General features: G+C 40.0%; 1 pseudogene; it reads left to right on the top strand.

Annotated features, from left to right (window-relative positions):
• The first annotated feature begins 11,598 nt into the window (after nt 1-11,598).
• Nucleotides 11,599-14,178, top strand: part of LOC112624357 — a 30,804-nt pseudogene continuing 28,224 nt past the window's right edge.

Genomic DNA, 14,178 nt, shown 5'->3' with positions numbered 1-14,178 from the left:
TTAGGGCTTGCACCCTCTGAAGCAATGGCCCAAGCTGTACCTTGGCCCTTTTTAGGCAAGACTGGAGTGAGAGCAGCTGGGACATAGCACACTATGTCCTGGGGCTGCATAAGGCACGGGGCCCCAAACCATTTTTTCCTCCTAGGCCTCCAGAAGGCCTGTGATGGGAGGGGCTGCCACGAAAATCTCCGAAATGCCCTGGAGACATTTTCCCCATTGTCTTGGCTATTAACATTCAGTTCCTTGTTACTTGTGCAAATTTCTGCAGCAGGCTTGAATTTCTCCCCAAAAAAAGGCATTTTTCATTTCTACTACGTGGCCAGGCTGCAAATTTTCCAAACTTTAAACTCCGTTTCCCTTTTAAATATAAGTTCCAGTTTCAGATAATCTTGGTTCACACATATGAGCATACACTTTTAGAATCAGCCAGGTTGCATCTTGAATGCTTTGCTGCTTAGAAATTTCTTCTGCCAGATAACCTAACTCATCTCTTTCAAGTTCAAATTTCCATAGATCTCTAGGGTAGGGGCAAAATGCCACCAATCTCTTTGCTAAAGCATAGTAAGAGTGACCTTTACTCCAGTTCCCAATAAGTTCCTCATTTCTGAGACCTCAGCCTCAACTTCATTGTCCATATCACCATCAGAATTTTGGTCAAGACCATTCAACAAGTCTCTAGGAACTTCCAAACTTGCCCTCATCTTCCTTTCTTCTTCTGAACCCTCCAAACTCTTCCAACCTCTGTCCCTTACCCAACTCCAAAGTCACTTCCACATTTCAAGTATCTTTAGAGCAATGTCCCACTTTCCTGGTACCAATTTTCTGTATTAGTCCATTCTCGCATTGCCATAAAGAACTACATGAGACTGGGTAATTTGTGAAGAAAAGAAGTTGAATTGAGTCACAGTTCCACAGGCTGTACAGGAAGCATGGCTAGGAGGCCTCAGGAAAATTACAGTCATGGTGAAAGGTGAAGGGGAAGCCGGCATATCTTACATGGCCAGAGCAGGAGACAGAGAGAAGAGGGAAGTGCAAGACACTTTTAAACCATCAGATCTCATGTGAACTCACTCACTATCATGAGAACAGCAAGGGGGAATCTGCCCCCATGACCCAGTTATCTCCCACAAGGTCTCTCCCTCAACAATGGGAATTGCAATTCAACATGGGATTTGGGTGGGAACACAGAGCCAAACCATATCAGAAAAGGACCCAGCTTTCACAACAGCCATCAACATTTTGAGGAAAAATAAAACCAGTAAGAGCACAGAGAATGATTTTGGGGTGGGGCAGTCAGAGAAGTCCTATCAGATGAGGTACCATTTGTACTGAGACTTGGACAAAGTGAAGTAAGCCATGAGCCGATCTCAGTGAGAAGATGGTACTTGGCAGAAATCAGGAGCTGGGAATATGTGTTAAAGCAAATGGGTTGGAGAATCTCCATCATTTGAGATAGTGTTTAAACACAACCTGACACAAATAGAAGTACCAAATAACAAACCTGTGTGTCTTAGATGTGGAGAGATGTACTGTGGGAAGACACTGAGAAGGTGGAGTCTAGGAGGCTGAGATTTGGAAGCCCTCTGGGCTGGTTTTATCAGAGCAATGTCTTTTTGCTTAAGACAACTTACTCACCTTTGCCTGACGAACATAAAGCTAAGAACATTGCTTCTGGAAGTGAATTGGTCTTTTTTTTGTTTTGTTTTGTTTCCACCATGCATTACGAATAAGCCCAATTGCACTAGGGAGGAAAACAAAACAGGAAGGAGAATGATTTGGCAACCAACTAGGGTAAAAAGACAATCAGTTGTTTCAGGAACATGGTATTACAGTCCTTTCCAGCTTACAAGGGAAAGTTAAGTAGAGTTGACCTTTTTAAAAACAGTCTTTCCTCATATATTTCTCCTAAAATGAGATAGATACTCTGGAAGATCATTTGTCAGTTTCTTAAAAGCTAAACGTGCACTTATCATACAACCCAGCAATTGCATTCTTGGGCATTTACCCCAGAGAAATAAAAACTGATGCCCACACAAGAAAAACTGTAAGTAATTGTTCATAGCAGCTTTATTTGTAACACTTAAAAACGGAAAACAACAAAAATGCCCCTCAACAGTTGAATGGTAAAACAAATACTGGCACATCCATACTATGGAAAACTACTCAACAATAAAAAGATACAAACTATTGACTGATACACGCAATAACTTGAATGGATCAAGAGGACATTGTGCTGAGTGGAAAGCCCCATCTTAAAAGGTCATATGCTGTATGATTCCATTCATATAACATTCGCTATATGACAAAATTGTAGGGATGAAAAATAGATTAGTGATTTCCAGGTGTCAGGGATGCTGGGGGATAGTGGGATGAGTTTCACTATAAAGGCACATGGGACACCTGTGTGGGATGGAATTTGACTTTGATGTTGGTTTATACAAATCCTCACATGTGATAAAATGACATGGAGCTACATAACACATTGGTACCAACACCACATTTCTGGTTTTGATATTATACTATAATCAGGTAAGATAGAACCATTGGGAGAAATGAGTGAAGGGTACATAAGATCCATCTGTACTATTTTTGCAACTTTCTGTGAATCTATACTTATTTTAATTTTTTTTTTCAATTTAAGATTCTTAAACCATACTGAGGGTCTCTGGACCTTAGAAAAAAAATTATCTTCCACTTTTTCTGATCAGAGGAACTTACACAAACAGAATTGATGTTATTAAAACATATTTATACTTTACAGAATAGTATGGAATTTTCAGTGGAGTCTAGAGTTGCATAGATTTTAATCAAAAATCAAGTCTAAAATATTGTTCTATGGCTTCTGAAAAAGTTGAAATCTGACCTCATTCAGGACCACTCAGGAGCCAATTTGGCTTTTGTCTGGTAGTCTGAGCAATTGCCTCTTCTCTTTCTTCTTCCGAGTTGAAAGAAATCCGCAAAGTGTCCACTCCTGATCATTAAAGTTCAGGCTAGTTCACACAGGCTGGCAAGAACAATGTAGCTGTCTACAATGTTAGCTGCTAGTTGCTTCTTTAATTTCTGTATACAGAATGCTCCTTGGTGTTTTCTTCTCAATTCAAGAAAGTGTACCCAATGTCATATATATAGCCCTTGGCTTTTGGCCATCTAATATTTGATTGGATTTAAAAGGTATTTGATCACACAAGTTTTCCACTTGCTTATTCATGATGCCCAGCTCAACTGCCATTGTCTCCTTCAAGATTTCTCTGATGTCCCTCCCCAACCGCATGCCCATTGTTTTTCTTTTCTATGTCCACATGTGACTTATACTTACAACCTATAGGTGTCACGGATTCTAGTGATATATCTGTGCTTCCACTGAATTTTAAGATTTTGCTGGCAAAATCTTAAAGTGTCTACTATAGTTCTTATCATAAAATAAGCATAAAGAAACATCGGTTAAATTTAATTTACACAATTATTTAATAAATTTCTTGCTGAAAACTCAGGCCCTAGAATTTAAGGGTTCTCAATAAGTAAAGTTATGAAAGAAAATAAACCTTGCATTTCTAAGCTTCAAGTAGGCAAACTGTAATGTTAGGTGATTTCATTACAAAACTGTAAAGCAGGCGTCTCTCATATTCTTAGGGAAAACTGTTACTTGGACAAAATCTTATTCTGAATGCAAATGCTCTAGACTAAAATCAGTGCATGCTGAGCATTTAGCACAGTGCCAGGCACAGAGTTAGCACTCAATAAATATTACCTACTACCTATTTCATCAATTTTTAAGATGTACCTGCTTTGCTCACCTTTCAACTTATAGAATCAAGATGCATCCTGTAATCCATGGTATCTTACAATATCTTTCAGCCAGAGGCAGTGCTGATGTAATTGTTTAAACGCCTTTCCTTGACACCATTTACTAAGATCAAGCAAGCACCAACAGCCAAGTGTCTTGGGCTTAGTGAAATATGCATATTAAAATTGTGCCTGGTTACATCCTGGAATAGTGCCTGTCACAGAGTAGATGTGAATATGTGTTGAATAATAACTAATATGATAACCTTTGGTTACAATTTACAATTTAAAATACCTTGTAAATTGGAAATGTGTCTAAAAGACAAGAGCTCCCTTCCTCTGGTAATGTCTATAAATGTCAGCAGAATGTCACCCTTGTTCTGTCTTATATTCTGACATTGGCATTACCAATTATTGCAGGAAAGGTGCAAATTAGAAAGGCAGATGGTATTTTGCAAATATACGCATTGAAGGGGCAAATACCTAACTGCCATTGTGGAATAGTTTCTGTTGCCATTTCTTCTCAACAGAGTTGATCTTGAGCTATTTCCTGCTTTCTTGGTAGAAGATGCATTCCCTATGTTACTCATTTCCAAAAGCAGCATGAGTTACTTTGTCTTAAAAAAGCAACGTGAATTTCTTGTGATAATAAAATATACATGGCTCAAGTACAATTTTTAAAAAATCATGTAGTATAACCATTATAAAAAAACATTATGAGGCTCCCTCAAAAAAGTAAAAATAGAAGTACCATACAATCCAGCAATCCCACTACTGAGTATATATCCAAAGGAAATGAAATCAGTATGTTAAAGAGTTATCTGCACCCTCATGTTCACTGTAACTTTATTCACAATAGCCAAGATATAAAACCAATCTAAGTGTCCATCGATGAATGAGTAGATGAAGGAAATATGATACATAGACACAATGAAATACTATTCAGCCTTTTAAAAGAAAGAAATCTTGTCATTTGCAACCACATGGATGAACCTGGAGGATGTGATGTTACAGGAAATAAGCCAGGTACAGAAAGACAAATACTGCATGGTCTCACTTATGCATGGAATCTAAGAAAGTCAAACTCATAGAAGCAGAGAGTAGAATGACGGTTACCAGGGGTTGGGGGTTTGAAGGAGTAGGAGGTTGGGGAGACATTGGTCAAATGGTAACAAAATTTCAGTTAGGAGAAACAAGCTCAAGAGACCTATTGAAAAACACGGTGACCACAGTTAATAACAATGTATTGTATTCTTGATAATTGCTGAAAGTAGATTTTAAGTGTTCTCACCACAAAAATTGATAATTATATAAGGTAATGTTTATGTTAATTAGCTCCATTTGGCCATTCCACAATGTATACATATTTCAAAACATCATGTTGTACCGTAAATACATACAATTTTTCTTTATCAATTTTTAAAATCAATTTTTTTAAAGAATCACTGGAGGAAAGGCAGTATGGGAGGTCTTTTTCTCTTAAATCTGATAGGGTGTATTTCCCAGTTTCCTCCCTTGACCTTGAGATTTTATAGAAACAATACAATGAGAATTTTCTGTTTTAATTTCCAGGATACAAGAGAATTTAGGAAGAAATATAAAAATGAAAACACAGAGAAAAAGATGTCCTCTGAAATTCATCTCTTCTCTTTTACTAATGTCATTAACCACTGTGCCATAAATCAGGCATTTTACCTCTTTCTCACCCCACAGATCAAACCAGTCACTGAGTTCTGGACATTCTGCCTGCAGGATAGTCACTGTCCTTCTGCCCATTTCCACGTCTACTGCCAGTTCAAGTTCAGGCTTTTCCTATCTATCCAGCCCAGGTTATAATAGCCTCTAGGCCATTTACTCTAGTCCAATCTTTCCTGTTTTGAGGTGTCCTGTACTGATGGAAATGGATTATCAATTTCACATTCAAAAATTTCAGAAGGTCTTTCTTGCCACTTTGATGGCTAATAGTCATCCAAACTCAGTATGTCCAAAACTATGGCCCTGGCCTTTCCTTCCAAACTCTTATTTTCCATAATCTTTCTATTGCAGTCGATGGTAGATATCTCAAAATCAATGTGTTCAACTTGCAACACCCTATTTATTTATTTATTTGTTCATTTATTTATTTATTTGAGATGGAGTCTCACTTTGTTGCCCAGGCTGGAGTGCAATGGCGTGATCTCAACTCACTGCAACCTCCACCTCCCAGGTTCAAGTGATTCTCCTGCCTCAGCCTCCCAAGTAGCTGGGATTACAGGCGTGCGCCACCAGGCCCAGCTAAATTTTTTTATTTTTAGTAGAGATGGGATTTCACCATATTGGTCAGACTGGTCTCAAACTCCTGACCTCATGATCCACCTGCCTCGACCTCCCAAAGTGCTGGGAGGTGTGAGCCACCACACCCTGCCCACAACACTCAGTTTATGTTTCAAATCTCACTCCTCCCACAGTCTTCCCAGTCATTCCTGTTAATTGGGGGCAAAAGCCTTCAAATCTTTCTTGACACCTCTCTTATCCCCACATCTAATATCCAATCCATCAGGAAAAAAAAAAAAAAAAAAAAATCTGTCAACTCTAATGTCAAAATAAATAGCCAGAATCCAGCTACTTCCTGATATCTCCATTGTTATTTCCATTAATACATGGTTTGAGTCACTCTGGGCTTTTGCCTGGACTGCTGTAATAGCCCCTCCTCTAGCTTCCCAACTTCTATGCTTGACCCTCTAAAGCCTGCTATTCTTATCACAGGACTGCATGATCTTTTAAAAACATAAATCAGGCCAGGCACGGTGGCTCATGCCTGTAATCCCAGCACTTTGGGAGGCCGAGGCGGGTGGACCACCTGAGGTCAGGAATTCGAGACCAGCCTGGCCAACCTGGTGAAACCGCATCCCTACTAAAAATATAAAAATTAGCTTGGCATGGTGGCGGGTGCCTGTAATCCCAGCTACTCAGGAGGCCGGGGCAGGAGAATCACTTGAACCCGAGAGGCGGAGGTTGTAGTCAACCAAGATCATGTCATCGCACTCCAGCCTAGGCAACAGAGTAAGACTCCACCTCAAAAAAAAGAAAAAAAAAACATAAATCAGATTTCATTACTCCTTTGTTCAAGACTTGACAATGGCACTCAATTTCTTAGAATGGTTTGCAAGACCTCCAGGATCTGCTCACTATTTCACCTCTCTGACCTCATCTTCTCCTGCTCCCCCTCTGGTTCACTCCACGGTAGCCACACTGGCCATCTTGCTGAGTTCTCTAAACAAACCAAACAAGCTCCCAAACTGAGGTCTTTGTACAGCCTAGTCCCTCTGCAGGAACTCCTCTTTCCCTGGATATTTACCTAGCTAACTCCCTTACATCCTTTATATTTTTGTTTAAATGTCATCTCCTCAATGAATAAAACACCTTATACCAAATCAAACCCTCCCCATTGCCCAGGATGCCTGAGCCCGCTTACCATGCTCGGCCTTTATTTTTCCAAAGTGTCACTTACCCCCTTCTAACACACTGCACTATTTTCTTGTTTATTATTTTTATTGTCTTTCTCTCCCTGCTGCAATAGAAGCTCCACAAATACAGGGATCGTTGTCTTTTTTGTTCATGGATGTACACCAAGCAACCATAACTGTGCTGGATACATGTGAGCACTCAATTGATTTTTAGTGAACTGAATTAATTAAATGCCAAACAAGAATAAGTTTTCCAGGCATGGTAAGAAAACACCCACACATAAGCTCTAACACATTTTCCCATTTTAATCTACTTCAGTACTTTAATTTTTCTATGCTTCAAGCTGGAGTGCAGTGGCGCGATCTCGGCTCACTGAAACTTCCGCCTCCCGAGTTCAAGCTATTCTCGTGCCTCAGTCTCCCGCGTAGCTGGAATTACAGGCGCGCACTACCACGCCCAGCTAATTTTTCTATTTTTAATAAAGACGGGGTTTCACCACGTTGGCCAGGCTGGTCTCGAATTCCTGACCTCAAGTGATCTGCCCGCCTCAGCCTCCCAAAGTGCTGGGATTACAGGCATGAGCCACTGCGTTAGTTCGTTTCTATGAAAATAAAATACTAGGATAAAATATTCCTTCATCTAAAAATTGTAACTCTGGGTCACCCGTCCAAATTACGATGCTAAAAAAAAAAAGGAGGCTGATGCGGTTGGCTTTCAGCCGTTTCAAGGTGTTGCTTGAACAATGGCTGAGTCGAGATGGAATAGCGCCATCTGCTGTCAGCCCGCTGATCTCAATGGAATTACTTATTTGGGTTGTTAGCTTCTTGAACTTTGTTATAATTCCCTTGTTATCATACACATTTTTTTCTTTTTCTTTTTTTTTCTCTTTTTTTTTCTTTTTCTTTCTTTCTTTCTTTCTTTTTTTTTTTTTTTTTTTTTTTTTAAGACAGAATCTCTTTCTGTCACCCAGGCTGGAGTGCAGTGGCGCGATCTCGGCTCATTGCAACCTCCGCCTCCCAGGTTCGAGCAATTCTCCTGCCTCAGCCTCCAGAGTAGCTGGGACTACAGGCGCCTGCCCCAACGCCTGGCTAATTTTTTGTGTTTTTTTGTGTTTAAGTAGAGACGGGGTTTCACCGCGTTAGCCAGGATTGTCTCAATCTCCTGACCTCGTGATCTGCCCACCTCGGCCTCCCAAAGTGCTGGGATTACAGGCGTGAGCCACCGCGCCTGGCCCTACTTTTTTCTTTTTGAGCCAGTGTCTCACTCTGTCGCAGCAGCGCAATCATGGTTCATGGCAGCCTCGACCTCCTCCGGATCCTCCCACCTCAGCCTACCAAGTAGCTGAGACCACAGGGACACCATCATCATACTCGGCAATTTTTATTTTTTTGTAGAGATGAGATCTTACCATGTTGCCCAGGGTGGTCTTGAAGACCTAACCTCAAACAATTCTCCCACCTGGGCCACTCTAAGTGCTGGATTACAGGCGTGAGTCACTGAGCCTAGCTGCACACAAAATTTTTCAATCTGGCAATCTAAATTTTGTCTTTCTGTCTCTCCTCCTCCTCCTCCTCCTCCTCCTCTTCTTTTTCTTCCTCTTCCTCTTCTTCTTCTCTTTCTTCTTTCTTCTTCTTCTCTTTATCCTTCTTGCAAATTACATTACTACACTCACCTTTACAGTGATTTCAAGATTTATAGTTTAAATCACTTCTGTTTTCAACTGCTTTAGAGAAGTGAAATGACACAGTTGAGCAGTGGAAATACTTGGGCATGAATTACAATTCTCTGGCCTGGAATGCACCTCCTAGCAGGTTCACATTAGTTAGTGGAGTTTTCCAAGATAATTCCAGTTATGAATGACTAAACAAGACAGACATTAGATCAAAGGGCCCCCAAGGTTGCCAAGCACAAATGGTTTATTTTTCTTGAAAATGTCCTTGTGAATGTAGACAAAATTTTGTCTCCTTGGGCATATTATCCTTCAGGTGAGCTAAACTACCTTACCTCCATTTATTCATTTATTTATTTATTTAGAGACAGGGTCTGGCTCAGGTTGGAGCGTGGTGGCATGACCTTGGCTCACTGCATGCAACCTCTGACTCCTGAGTTTACATGATCCTCCCACCTCAGCCTCCCAGGTAGCTGGGACTACAGGTATGCACTACCACACTTGGCTAATCTGTATTTTTTGTAGAGATGGGGTTTTGCCATGTTGCCCAACCTGTTCTAGAACCCCAGTGCTCAAGTGATCTGCCTGTCTCAGTGTCCCAAAACACTGGGATTACAGGCATGGGCCACCTCACCTGGCTGTATTTATTCTATACAAAGTAAGTTTGTAATTACCACTCAAAAATTTGTCTAACTTAAATACAGAGTTTTATAATAATATAATAACTTTTATAACTTAAATAAAAAAGAAAATAATTTATCCAGGGAAATGTAGTAAATTTCAGATCTCATCTCTGGAAACTTAAGGAAAGAGTTAAGGTAGTAATTCCAGTTTTTCTAGCATATTAGTCATTTGACATAATGGTTAATGGTCCCAAGTAAAGATAATAGAATATTTCCTGCAGTAAAAATGTGCTTATGTCCTGATTTTTAGAAATATAGACATCTTTTTTTTCCCCATAAGTGATTATTATGTTCATTGCTTATCATAGAGTCTATTCAATAAAGGCAACGTTAGTCTATCTAACTCTAAATGTCATTGGTTCATCCAACAAATATTTATTGGGTGCCTACTGTGTGCCACACTCCGTGGTAGGTGATGGTGATTCAACAGAATCCAAATCTGACAAATTCCCTGTCTTCAAGGAGTTTATGTTCCAGTTGTTGGTTATTCATTCATTCCCTTCTTTTTTTAGCTCGGTTGGGAAGACTGACAATCCCTGCCCTCTTGTCAACTGGGGGAAAACAAACAGTAAGCATGATAATTTAAACATATAGTATGTTGGCTGGAAGTAGCGGCTCACGCCTGTAATCCCAGCACTTTGGGAGGCTGAGGCAGGCAAATCACTTGAGGTCAGGAGTTCGAGACCAGCCTGGCCAACACGGTGAAACCCCATCTCCACTAAAAATACAAGAATTAGCCAGGTGTGATAGTAGGCACCTGCAATCCCAGTTACTCAGGAGGCTGAGGCAGGAGAATCGTCTGAACCTGGCAGGCATAGGTTGCAGTGAGCTGAGATTGTATCTCTGCACTCCAGCCTGGGCAACAGAGTGAGATTCCGTTTCCAAAAATAAAATAAAATAATGAATTAATTAAAACTATAGCATGGTGTTATGCATTGAGTAGTGTCCTCTCAAAATTCCTATGTAGAAGTCTTATCCCTTAGAGCCTAAGAAAGCGACCTTATTCGGAAATAGGGTCATTGCAGGTTTCATTAGTTAAGATTAGGTCATATGGAGTAGGGTGGACCCCAATCCAATATGACTAGTATCCTTATAACAAGGGGAACTTTGCACACTGATACACGCACATAGGGAGATGCCATGTGAATATGAGGGCAGAGATCAGGGTGATGGGCCTACAAACCAGGAACACCAACACTGCCAACAAAGCCAGAAGCTAAAAGAGAGGCATGGACAGATTCTCCCTTAAACCTTGAGAAGGAACCAACCTTGCTAACGCTTTGATCTCATGCTGGGAGCCTGCAGAACTATGAGATATTTCTGTTGTTCTAAGCCGCCTCGTTTTTAGTACTTTGATACGGCAGTCCTAGGAAACTAATACAATGGAGATGAGTTCTACACAGAAATAATTAAAGCAGGGAAGGAGGATACAGAGTGTGGCAGTTATGATTTAAAATGGAGTAAGCAACTGCCTTAATGGGGACAGAGTGTTTTCTTTGGGGGTGATAAAAAAACGTTTTAGAACTAGTTAGAAGTGATGGTTGTATAACATTGTCAATGTCCTACATACCACTAAGCTGTACACTTTAAAATATTGTTTTTTTGAGACAGGGTCTGGCTCTGTCACCCAGGCTGGCGTACAGTGGTGCAATCTCAGCTCACTGCAACTTCCACTTCCTGGGCTCAGGTGATCCTCCCACCTCAGCCTCCCAAGTAGCTGGGACTACAGGCACACACACGCCACCAAAAATTAACCACACCAGGCTAATTTTTGTATTTTTTTGTAAAGACAGGGTCTCAGTATGTTGCCTAGGCTGGTCTTGAACTCCTGAGCTCAAGAGATCCACCCACCTCTGCCTCCTAAAGTGCTAGGATTACAGGTGTGAGCCACCATGCCCAGCCTTAAAATAATTTTATGTTACGTGAATTTTATCTCAATTTTTTAAAAAAACTGTGTCTAGGGAAGTCCTCTCTGAGAAGGTGAAATATTAGCAAAGACTTGAAGGTATAAGCTCTATGAGGACAGGAGGTAAGAATTGTTTTGTTCATATTTATATAGTAGGTACTCAGGAAATACATGTTATATGAGCAATAAATGAATGGAGAAGAGAAAGGACTATATGCATGCGTTTTAAAAGTGACTGACATTTTAAAAAATCTTTTTATTATGGACATTTTTAACTTTGAACTATAAAGGATGGAACAATAAAGCCCTATGCATACGTAACTTGCCTTCAACATTCATCAATATTTTGCCAATTTTTCTTATCTCTTTCCACACCAGTGTTTTTTGCTCTAGCGTTTTAGAATAAATCCCAAGCACCATACAATTTTACTTGTAAATACTTCATTGTGTTTCTTAAAAGATAAGCCTTTTGACTTACATATTTACAGAATCACTCTGGCAGCTATGCTGGGAATTGATAGAAAAGGGGGAAAAGGTAAAAACAGAGAAAGGACTTAGGTGACTTTTGCCACCACACAGGTCAGAGACAAGGTGATAGCAATGAAGGGAGTGAGAAGGATTTGCTGGTGAATTGGATGCGGTAAAAGAGAGATGGATGCAAGGCTGATGCCAAGGTTTCTGGGCTGAGCAACTAGAAGAGTGGAATTGTCTTTAACCAAGATGAGAACCACTGTAGAGAAGCAGCTTTAGGTGGGCGGAAAATGAGGACAGGAGCTCAATAAGTTTCTCAAACAAAAATGTCTGGATCAAAAGGATGTTGGCACTAAATCTGAAGTGATTTCCACTTAGGATCCTTATTCGTTATGCAATAGTGAAACTTCTCAACTGCATAGGAACAGCCGATCTGTTCAGCCCAAAGGTACCAAAGCAATGCAGAGTTCAGTGACTACATCATGGCCTGTTGAAAGCAGAATCAATAACTGGTCCTATATTTTATGTGACAGAAAGTGTTAATTATCTCCCAATAACTCTTCTCTACTTTTTCCATGGTGTCAAAGCAAACTAAATGTGGCCTGAGAAGGACTCCACTCTTCTATATTTGAGTTCTTGTGGATAAACCGCAACCTAACTTAGTAGGTAGACAAGATTGAAAACCTAACTTGGGAGTATGAGCCTGTGACAACAGCTAAGTCTTGGCCAATCCCAGAGCCATACTTCAACTACTCATGCACTGATAAGTGTTCAAACTGTGTGCAAATAAGCCAAGTGTGGAGCTGTAACCAATCCAGTTGTTTCTGTACCTCACTTCTGATTTCTGTAGGTCACTTCCCTTTTGTTTTGTCTACAAATTTGTTCTGGAGTCTCCCTGAATCTGCTGTGATTCTGGGGACTGCCCAATTTGTGAATCTTTCATTGCTCAATTAAACTCCTTTACACTAAATTGGGCTGAAGTTTTTCTTTAACAATGCTAATATGTTTTTGCTAATACATGACTCTCCAGGATAAAGACTAAATTTCTCCAGCTGCCCCTGGAGCCAGGAGCAGTATTATGAGTAATTCTGGCCAACGCATAGAAATATCATGGGGCACCTTCCTCATGAGATGGCCAGTGAGCCCACTGACCATTATTCTTTGTCAGTGAGCCCACTTGACCATTATACTCTGTCCCTGATGCCTAGTGTGTAGATGTCACATCTGGCTGGAGCTCTGGCACTCCAGCCACTGTCTTGAATGAAGAGAATGGGGCTATTCCTTGGGGATCCCTGAAAGACATTTAGTTCTTGGAGGTTTCTGCAGAACAAACCTGACATACCATCCTTAATGGCAATGCCCTAAGATTTTTTGTTGAGAGAGAAATGAACTTTTGTGTTGTTTATTTTTCTGTTTTGATAATAGCCACACTAATTCTAACTAATACAATCCAGAATTCAAGCTAGAGATTATTTAATCGAACACTTTGTAGATAAAGTGAAAATCAGAGAAAGCCAATGATATAGGTGGTCATTTCTATTAGATCTGAAGCCAGCTCTCCACAATTCCTCCCCTTTTATGATTGCCTTCTAGCCTCGAAGAGGAAAAGTCCTATATATAGTGCCAGATGATCAATAACTAATGTGAAGATTTTAAAAATAACTTGACAAAGCAAATTAATAGTAATATCTACCACTTATTAAACACATTCTATGTCCCAAGTTCTGTACTAAGAGTCATACTGAAATCATTTCATTTAATCTTCACAACAACCCTATGAAGTATTATTAATATTTTCATTTTTCATTTAAGGAAACAACAGTTTCAAGAAATTGATTGATTTTCCCAAGTGTTCACAATTAGTGAATGGCTAAACCAGAACACATTAACCCAGGCTTGATTGGCACCAAACTCTATGGTCTTCACTACTATGTAAACATAAATGAAAACAGATGATGGCTGGTTGCCACTTGTATAAGCCATCTGACCACAGTCCTTTTCTTTGTAACCATTTCTTTGCTACTTGGCAACAGGAAGCTCAGCTTCAGCATGGTGTGCTCTCTATGAAATTATTTTCCTCCTGATACACAGGGATTTTCCTTCCGTTTTATATGTGTTCTTAATCTATAATGTACATCATAGAAGGAAATGAAATTCTCTATTCACAAATACAGGCCCACCTATAGCATCTAATTAGAAATCTTGTTCGTTTGTTTGTT

Source organism: Theropithecus gelada, chromosome 5 (assembly GCF_003255815.1).
Source record: "Theropithecus gelada isolate Dixy chromosome 5, Tgel_1.0, whole genome shotgun sequence".
NCBI lineage: Eukaryota > Metazoa > Chordata > Mammalia > Primates > Cercopithecidae > Theropithecus > Theropithecus gelada.
Note: the sequence above shows the minus strand (reverse complement) of the source record. Positions and strands in the feature narration are given on the sequence as shown.